General features: G+C 43.1%; 1 non-coding gene across 1 annotated transcript; it reads left to right on the top strand.

Moving 5' to 3' along the window:
* The first annotated feature begins 5,165 nt into the window (after positions 1-5,165).
* On the top strand, positions 5,166-5,271 carry LOC141609671 (small nucleolar RNA R71). The gene has a single exon (XR_012527591.1). It is a non-coding gene; the product is annotated as a small nucleolar RNA R71 (small nucleolar RNA).
* Positions 5,272-10,313: the final 5,042 nt, after the last annotated feature.

The following is a 10,313-nucleotide window of genomic DNA, read 5'->3' on the forward strand; positions in this document are numbered from 1 at the left end:
AAACACGAACTTCCCCAAACCAGCCTGAAAACCAGGGAAGTGAGTAGACCAGTAGCTACTCGTCAGCCTCCTTGTCCACGTCCTCTACCGTCACAGTGTAGTATGGGTCCACCTACTGCTCTCTCTTCCTCGCCTCCTCAGCCTGAGTCCTCGCTGCCGCCTCTGCTGTGTCCTCCTCTTCCTCACTAGCTGACTCAGGGTACCCCTCAGCTGGGTACCGGTAAAAGGACGGGTGTGGCCAGCCCTCAGGAACGAGACGTCGTCACCTCATGTGATACTCGTATAGAGGGAACAAAGTAAGAGCTATGTCCCTCTCCATACGAGCCTGCCTCTCTACAAGCTCAAGCAACAAACTGTCACGGCGCCCTTGGTCCATGACCGCGAATGCCTCAATGGGCGGAGGAGGTACAAAATTAGCCGGATAGACCGGCTGTGTCTCTGTCTGGTCGGGCGCAGGAGTAGGAGTAGGAATCGGGGTAGGAATGGCCGTGGAAGTTTGGCCACCCGTGAAAGGTGTGGATTCCTCTCCGGTCTCCGGTCGACGCCGCTTTCTATAAGTGGACAAGGTGGGAGGTGGTCGAAGCGGTAGGTGGTACATGGGTAACGGTGGTGGTATCCTGCCCCTAACAGTGGGTAGGGGGACAAGACGAGGTAAGGTGGTGCAAGGAAGGGTCGCAGAAAAGGAACCAGAAATCTTCCAAGTCTGCTGGTCTGAAGCAATCCAAAACATGGACAGCATAGCAGGAACATCAAGGTACCGATCAGTGCCTATGTACTGTAAGTCACGAGGGAAGACGGTGAAGAGAGAATGGGAAAGAAAGGTGGCTATGCCACCGCAGACGATGGTGCCCGAGGTCTTCTCCCCCACAAAGTCAAAGTACTGGGCAGTCAGGTAAGCAATGTTGAGGACAAAAGGACCCTCACTATCAATGTTCAGGTACTCGCCCAGAAAAGAAAGCTCAATGTTGTTCACATTGTTTGGTTCTTTACGGCCAAAAATAGTACTACTCAACAGACGCAGGAAGTATTGGGCAGGGGGAAGGTGGACCTGAGCGAGCTTTTGCTCCTCATAAGTAGTCTGAGCCAAGATCCTCCACAACATGCGGATGACCTTCCTAGGGGCGGTAGTATCACCCGTAAAGGAAAGTCCTAGCTTAGTACCAAACTCCTCTAAAGTCCAAGAAAAAGCCCGGTTAAATACCGAAAAGACACGGAAGCACAAGTGGGGTCAGCGTCGTGTGCCCCAGAAGAGAAGGTAAAAGAGCTGAAAAACTCAAGGGTCAGCTCCTTGAAGGTAAAGGCACTCATGGTCACTAGTCCAGACATCCCCGTACCCCTCAAAATCTCAACAACTGGCTCGTAAATACCAAGTCTATCAAGTGACTGACGGCACAAAAACTTAGTAGACAAAAAATAAAAGTCAAGTAAATCATAGAATCGAGTGCGATGAATATCATTGACAAAGATTACCTGGGGATAGTCGGAGTGCGAGTCGAGCGAATCATCCGCTCGGATGGTGACACGGCCAGCAGAACGGCCAACAGAAGGAGTAGCTCGTGCGCGACCCCGGCCTCTAGTACCTAAAGCAGAAGCCCGTCCTCCGACGGAACGCGGTACTAAGGCCGCCCGGTAAGCAGCTGTGACAGCTGGTGACCACGCAGCAGGGGTGGTCACCGTACCTGAGGTGCTAGCTGTGGCTGCAACAGTAGAAGCAGCAGAAACAGAAGTCAAGCTAGCAGCAGAGCTAGCAAGAACAAAGGCTGAAACGGAAGTGGAAGTGGAAACGGAGCTAGCAGCAGAACTAGCAGCAGTAACAACAGTACCAGCAGTAGTAACAACACGGGGGTAGTAGCAGCGGTACTAACAGGCGTGGAGACGGCGGTGGCAGCAGGGACCACCGTCTCAGTCAAGGACGGAGTAACAGTCGAACTAGACGAGGGTAATGAGCTACTCTCCATCCTAAACAAGTCAGTAAAGGGGGCGATAATTAATTAAATCAAAATAATCAGAAAATAACCCCAAAACAGTCAGGTTTTCGATCAAATGACAAACCCGAAACCCTAATTACCTTATAAATTTGAAATAAAGCAATTAAACAACGAGATAATTAAGGAAAAACTTACTTGATGACTAAACCCACAAGAATATGCAAAAGAATCGACCAAAGTGATGCAAATAGGTGGATTTCTATCAAAAACCCGCAAAACCCTAATTCCCAAATTAATCACATAGGAGAACGAAATTGAAGGGGAAAGTATAGGGCAAATGTCGATATACTAGCAATACAAACAATGTGGGTGTTGGATTTGGTGTTGGGCAAGAGAAAATGGAGGACTCGGGGGATTTATCGCAAAAAGGAAAGCAAATGAAATAAGAATTGAAAACAATGAAGAAGAAGAAGTTTAAAGGTTACTTCCTGCGTATGAAATTCAATTTCACTCGATCGAGTGATTTGAAACCACTCGATCGAGAAGTCTTGACTGTATTCCACTCGATCGAGTAAAATTTCACTTGATCGAGACCTCCCTCTTTTTGCTATTTCGATCAAGTGACCTGAAATAGCTCGATCGAACCTTTTCCTGTGAATTCCTCTCGATCGAGTACAAAAAGTACTCTATCGAGTGCTTTTCTTCGTGTAACTCATCCACATGCGTTAAAATCTCCCCAAACCTGCATAAAAACACTCGCAAACACATACCGAACATACCAAATCACAAAGTAACAGTCTATAGTCTTTCTAACTACGCTAAAACAGTCTAAAAATATAACAGTTCTAAAAACGCAATAAAGAAATTCAACGGAAACTTAAATTTAGTTTTTACAATTTGTTACACGGGGCATTCCCCGCTCAATTCTAAAAATGATTCAGTAGCCCAACGGAGGGCTTGTGACTGGAGGAGGTCCCTTCAGCATCCTTGACCGTCCTCTTCGTTCTCCCCGAGCTTGAATTCAACGTCCACGTATGCACGAACTTTCCTCGTCCCTTTATCTTTCTCACCATCTTTGACGTTAGGATCCCCAGTTTGATTGACTTTAATTGCACAATAACCTTTGACAGCTCCTGCATCTTTTTCATCTGTACCTGTAGCAAGGAAAACAAATGAATGTTCCTCATTTTCGCTCTCAGTCTGAGGCGGAGAGGTCACAATTGCAGCACAAAATTCCACATTATCAGCTAGAGTGTCACTATGGGAGTCAGTAGAGGATAAGGCATTGCAAGGTTGAGTTTTCATGGGAGCTCTACGAGACTTAGATTGATGGAAAATTAATTCCTCATCTCCGACCTGAAATGTGAGTGTCTTGCCCCCGACATCTTTCACTGCGCGAGTGGTGAATAAAAATGTTCTCCCTAAAATGATAGGGGTGTGAGTATCCTCGGGTATGTCAAGCACTACGAAGTCAGCGGGAATAAAGAATCTCCCGATTTTAACAGGTATGTCCTCTATGACACCTAACGACCGTGATATACTACGGTCGGCCATCTGTACTGTCATGTTTGTGCAGTTAAATTTAGTCAAACCAAGTCTCTTAGCATGAGACAAAGGTAAGATGCTCACGCTAGCACCAAGATCGCATAGCGCATTATCAATCAAGTGGGTACCTATGTGACATGGAATCGAGAAACTACCCGGGTCTGACTGTTTGGGTGGCAACTTATTTTGAACTAGGGTAGTCCCTACCTCAGTCAAAGCTACCATCTCATGATCATTAATATGTCTCTTACGTGATAAAATTTCTTTTATAAACTTTAAATAAGAGGGTACCTGTGTCATCAACTCGACGAAAGGGACAGTAACATGTAGGCTTTTCAGAAGCTCGGCAAATTTACCGAACTGTTGATTGGCTTTTGTGCTCTGTAATCGCCTCGGTAAGGGCACGGTAATAGGAATATCGAGCCCATTGTTTCTCTCTTCTAATGTCTCAGCAGGTTCAAGCTCTTTGTCACTCGATCGAGACTTTTTGCCCCTCGATCGAGTCTTTCCAGGTGATATTTCACTCGATCGAGTAATAGTAGCCTCTCGATCGAGTTCCTCTAATAGCACAGTGCTCGATCGTGGTAAATTCTCACTTGATCGAACTGTTTACTCAAAATTTTCACTCGATCGAGTGGTTTTCATCCCTCGATCGATCCCTTGATTTTCCAGTTCACTCGATCGAGTAGAAGTTCCTTTCGCTCGAGTGATTTCAGCCTCAATTCTACTCGATCGACTACCAGAGATCACTCGATCGAGTATTTTCTTCTTGGTAAGCTTATTTTCAGCGACAATTGACTGTTCATCAGCATTAACGGCCTTCCTCAGGTCTGATATGTCCTCTAAAGTTGACGATTCTGGTCCTTCATATGAACGACCACTTCTCAGATTAATCAAATTTACCGTCTCGTGTGGATTCTTCTTAGATTGGGACGACAAATGACCCTGTTTCCTAGTGGACTGGTTCGCGGATAACTGAGCAACTTGAGTTTCAAGTGACTTGATGGATGCTTCTTTCTGTTTGTCATTTAGTTGCCATTGCTTTGTCAACGACTGGAGCATTGACTTTAACTCAGCTAGCTCACTTACCCTACTTGAAGATGATGCTCCTTGATTCGGTGGAGGAAAGGAAGGAGGCTTTTGGAAGCCTTAATGAGCTTTATGAGACGGGATATATGGCAGCTGGCCTGCTGCTGCTGCGGTGGAGGAGTAGGATTAAGAACATTTTGACTTGTCCACCTCAAATTGGGATGGAATTTCCCTTGGTTGTTGTAATAAGGACTTCCTCCTTGCCTAAATTGCTGAAAGGCAAGAACTTGTTCTTTCTTGGTAAGACAGTCAATAGCAGTATGACCGTCATCGCTTCCACATCTCTCACAAATGATAGTTTCTTGTCTAGTAAACAAATGAACTGTCTGCGGCTCCCCAGCAGATTGCAGCTCCAATCTATCAAAACGGGCATTCATGGCTTCCAGCTGAGCAACAACTGCCTTATCAACCAAATGGACTGTTCGAATACCATCTCGTGGGTTCCCATATTCAGCACAATGGGTCGCCATCTCCTCAATAATGCCCCATCCCTTATCATCATCAATGTTTTTCTGAAATCTACCGTTGGATGAGGCATCAAGTATAGCTCTATGGTCATCATACAACCCATTATAAAATTGGTTGCACAAGTACCATTGATCAAAACCATGGTGAGGAAGTGACCTCACCAACTTCTTGAACCGACACCAAGCTTCATAGAAAGCCTCATCAGGTGCCTGCTTAAAACTGGTAATCTTACCCCTCAGCTGATTAGTGCGCTGCGGAGGGAAGTATCTTTTGTAGAAGGCAAGTGCAAGAGTCTCCCAGTTGGTGATTCCAGCAGTTGTTCGGTCAAGATCAGTCAGCCACTCATGGGCTAAGCAATTCAGAGAAAAAGGAAAAAGCACTTCCTTTATCTTGTCCTGTGTTACTCCCTTTGTAGCGGGAATAGTGGAGCAGTGATCAGTAAAGACCTCCATGTGCTTCCTTGGATCTTCAACCGCAACACCTCTGTACAGGTTTCTCTCCACCAGATCTATATAGGACGGACGGATATCAAAGGTGTTACCGTACCTATGGTGGGGAGAGGTACCAGGAGGGTGAGAGAGATAGTCGGAGAGACTCAACCAGTGCATCCCGTCCCACGGCGTACAAGCAGGGTGTGGGCACCAACTTAGACCAACCAGTCTGCTGGCGAGGTGCCGGGAATGATAGTGGAGTCTTTTACTTCTTTGAAGTGGACCCGACCACATAGGGAGTCCCTGAGAGTTATCCCTACGGATGTCTGGCGCCTTAGAGAGCAGGAGGAGACCCCGCTACGGGAGAGACTACAAGAGGAGGCACATTACGAGCCGACACATCTCGAGGAGGAGGAGGAGAAGGAGGAGGAGGAGATGAGGAGATGGAGGAGGACCGAGGTGGTGACCTCGAATGATTTTCTTCTTGTTGTTGTTTAGCGGACTTATGGTACTTGTTACATTTGTTTCATCGTACTTGAATTTATTTTGGGTTGTATCTGGCCATAAGGCTGCATTTTGTTAGATTTTCGGAAGTTGTTATGCAGGTGGGATGTCGGGGTGAAACCCCGGAGATTGGTTATGTTCTTTGGCTTAACGTTACATTTGGAGAGTGATCTGACATGCAGATACTCGATCGAGTGCCACCTACTCGATCGAGTACCTGTTGTGGACCATTTAGGGACTGTTCTGACCACTGGGTACTCGATCGAGTAGCCTAACCCGGACTTGATCGAGTGCCTTCAACTCGATTGAGTGCCCCCTGTTGAATCTTATATTCCGTTTACCTGGAATCATGAGAGAATTTGGTTGATTTATATTTTGCTTCTTCGTTATAAATCACGTTTGTATATTTCATATTGCAGTACATATGATTTCAAGGCGGTCTATACTAGTTTCTTTGCTTATCTTTCTAAACGGTGGTTAAGTTATATCATCGATGTTGATGATTTTAAAGCTAGTTATATATTGATTAATCATGTTTTTGTAATGTCACCTAAGCAATTACATAATTTCCACATATATTGGTTTGGTAACGCTACGTTTCATGTACTCATTTTAGTGTTGTTTCTATTTAGGATATACATATGCATACATGTTACACAAGTAATGTCAAAAGAGGTAAGATGGTAATTGTTGGTTTCATCATATGTTGGATCACTTTGTAATGTCAGGATTATGTGAAGATATCATTTCGTGTAATGTTTATATCTCGTCTTGAAGGTGAACTTCGGGGACGAAGTTTCTTTTAAGAGTGGAAGAGTAATGTCGCATGAGAAAAATGCCAAAAATATCATGTTTTGAGTAAATTGTTGGTAAAAGTTTACTATGTTGTACTTCATTTATTAACTTAAAATTTAAACTTTGATTGCGTGAAGGTAATGTAAGTAATTGTTAAGTAAAATTAATTAAGCAATTTAATTTGTTGTGCAATATAGGGTTGTGTAAATAATTTAAATGAATGTTGAATCAGCTATTGAGTAATTGATTGGTAATTTGTTGTACATTGGATATTAATGATTAATTGTTGGATGAGTGAGTAGAGTGTTTGTGCCGAATATGTATGTTATGTGTGGTGTATGGAGTGGTACGGTGTTAAATTTGGTTGGTAAAATGGAAGTAACAGTTTGTGATAGTGTGTCCTTTCGTGTGTGATACGTGGTTGATGACTCAGTAGGAAGTTGTGTTGGATAGTCATATTCGCAGAGGTAGATGATGATGATGAATAGTCGGAATGGGCAGCTGGGTGGTATGTTGGGAATGGTTATGATTGTTCTTATCGGGATGAGTTGTCGTTGGTTACCTTAGATCCTTTTACACCTTGAGTTGTGGGAGATGATGAGTTGAACTTCGGAGACGAAATTCTTTTTAAGGGGGAAAGACTATAGTTTGGAATATATTCATCTCTTTGCTTCTGTTGTTTTTCTATGATTATAAGCTTAACTTGCAACTAATTATCTTTCTTACTATTGTAAATATATCAGTGGGATATGTAAACGAGCGCCAGAAAAAACTAGCTAAAATGCGGAGCCTTCTTTTTCATCAATGTAACACACTGTAGATACCTCATTTCTGCATCTCCCGCAAACCACCCGGTGATGATTGGGCCGCATGTTTGATACGCGGAACGATTTGTGACAGTTCGTAAGATTATCGTCAAGTGATTGCTCAAAAATTAATGTCGACCTCTTAGTTGTCATCTACGTCCCGATACGGTCGTTTTGGCAGTAATTAGAGTACATTCGGAGTCCGGGCCTAAAACCGTCTCCATTTTCTGATAACTGTTAAATCCCGAGTCGGAATGTTCTGGAATGTTCCGGATATTTCTATTCCATATTTCACAAATTTTATCTTTTGGTAAATAATATCCCGTAATATTCATATAAGATATTAAGGAAATCGAATTATTTCCGTCCTACCATAACTCAAACGCGAAATCTTTCTTGACGGAGAAAACCTCCAGGGAATAGACGCAGCAGTCTTTGCGCCTCTTCCAAGAGACGCAGTGGGCTCTGCTGCGCCTCTTCCCAGGCCCTTTTCTGCGTATTTTTTCGTATCTTTTTTCATATCTTTCCGAGATTCACTTCCAAAGAGTCTCCGAAACCCTAATTCCTTCACGTGATTAGTATAAATAGGAGCCTTCGCTCCTCATATTTCTCACGCGAGTGTCCGCCCTTCTCTTCTCCCTTTGCATTCTAGACCTTTGTTCTTACTTTTTGGCGTCTACGTGCTTGAACATTCGACCACGTAAGCTCGGATCCTTCTGAGTACCAGCCTCGTTTGCATGACCGACCAATTTGACAAACTCCACATCAATCAACTTAATTAATCTAATCGTTTTCCTCTTACGAGGGCACTTTCGTCTACATTCGAGTCGAGCATCACTAATCGATAACTTAGTTCTTCTCGTTTCGTCAAACATGTAAGTCTGAGGGTATAAATTTCTCTTTTATTTATTGTTCTTTACTTTTTGTATCCTCATTAATGTAAGGTTTATGTCGAAAACACCTTGTTAAAACCGATTTCTAAAACCGTGTTTAAAATCCTTTTTACGGATTACCAGAAGATAAACCGTTGAGAAAGGACGCAGCAACTGCTGCGCCTCTTTGAAGGAGCGCAGTACCTGCTGCGCCTCTTCGTGAGGCTGCCGCAGTTCCTGCTTCCTTTCTTCTTCCTTCGTCCTCTGTAATTCGTCCTCTTTATTCGTTTTCGTTTGTTTTCTTTAATTCTTTGGTATATTAACATAATCATCTCACATGTATGTTATTTATCATCATTAATACGTATAATTCATCATTAAATCCGACTTAAATACCAAGGAACTCATATTTGCGGGTTTTCATCATTAAAATCAATTCGGGTTTTAGAGATTCAATTCATCAATATTGAGTCTCTGGAATTCATCATTGACATATTTGCATCTGTTATTTATCGTCACCATCATATATTCATCATTGATCCATCGTATTTAGCCTAATTAGTTTAATTTGTTAATTTGTTAATAATCCTCTTTTAATCTTGTAAATATTAATTCATCCACATTCGTCTCATCCATGTTTTATTGCTTTTATGACTCATTCGTGTGTAATTAATGAATTAAATCACTTCCATCCGAGTAAATATCGTAATCAATCCTTAAATTCACCAATTAACATTAACGATTTGCAGTTCCGGCTTCACAGCCAGAACTCACCCTTGGAACAGGCGTAGTCCTGTTGCGCCTCTTCCAAAGGGCGCAGTCCTGCTGCGCCTGTTCCAGGTTGAGTTCTGTCTCTGAACTCTGTTGTTGCTTGACCTAGTTTAGTTAGTCTACGTATAATTAACTATTATCCGTATTATCACCCACTGGTCTGTTCGTTAATTCTTTCTTTTATTCTTTTTCTCAAATCATCCGTTTTAAAGGTATTTTCGACATAGATCAATGAACCGATGTAATTATTGTAATTTTTCATTATTGTAATTTTGTTTATCATATTTCTTGTATCATTTGTGTGCCTTCACATGTAATTGAACTTAAATCCTACTTCAACATTAATTGTATGCTAAATTACGTGTTCACCGACTTAGTCTAATGTTCACATGCTAGGATTAAAACGTTGAATGTTGCATTGCATGCATATAATCAACGATATATCGAGTATAGACAATTTCCCTAATCATTAGTAGAGGCCGCTATCGAGGCGGGCAGGATTAGGTGTTCGATCAAAAGAGCTTCCTAATACGTACCCTCACCCCTTACTCCAGATCTCTGTGAACATCTGTGTTCATTGGCATCCACGAGAGTCATTCTAGACATAGAATGCTAAGGGTAACGAGTTCTTGGTGTCTATGTCACTACTTTGTGTCTTGACATGGCACGAGGTATTCGAACGGTTTCCAATTTTCCACAATAAATTGGTGGCGACTCCACAAATGCAAACGCTTGTTTCCCAAGCGCCCCCGTGGCCCATGTCCACAGTTTGGCGACTCCGCTGGGGTTAATACACTTACTGTAGCCAAAAGGGTGAAACTTGAACAAGGTTAGGGAATAGTTTGTACAAGACAATTGTCGGTTTTCATAACTCGGTCTTCCTAGACCGTTTAATTCGGCCTTCCTAGGCCCAACCCAACCCATTCGACCAATCGTCCCGTCTAAACGGTCCTAATTCTTATTTGGGCCTAAGGATGGATAACGATTGACGTCAACCATACCATGATGCTTACTCTTGTTTGTATCAAGGGCCTTCACTACTTGAGGAAATGGACTAGGAATCGGCCTTACTCTTGTTTGGCACGAGCCTCTCCACAGACTTCG

Source organism: Silene latifolia, chromosome 10 (assembly GCF_048544455.1).
Source record: "Silene latifolia isolate original U9 population chromosome 10, ASM4854445v1, whole genome shotgun sequence".
NCBI classification, from domain to species: Eukaryota; Viridiplantae; Streptophyta; class Magnoliopsida; order Caryophyllales; family Caryophyllaceae; genus Silene; species Silene latifolia.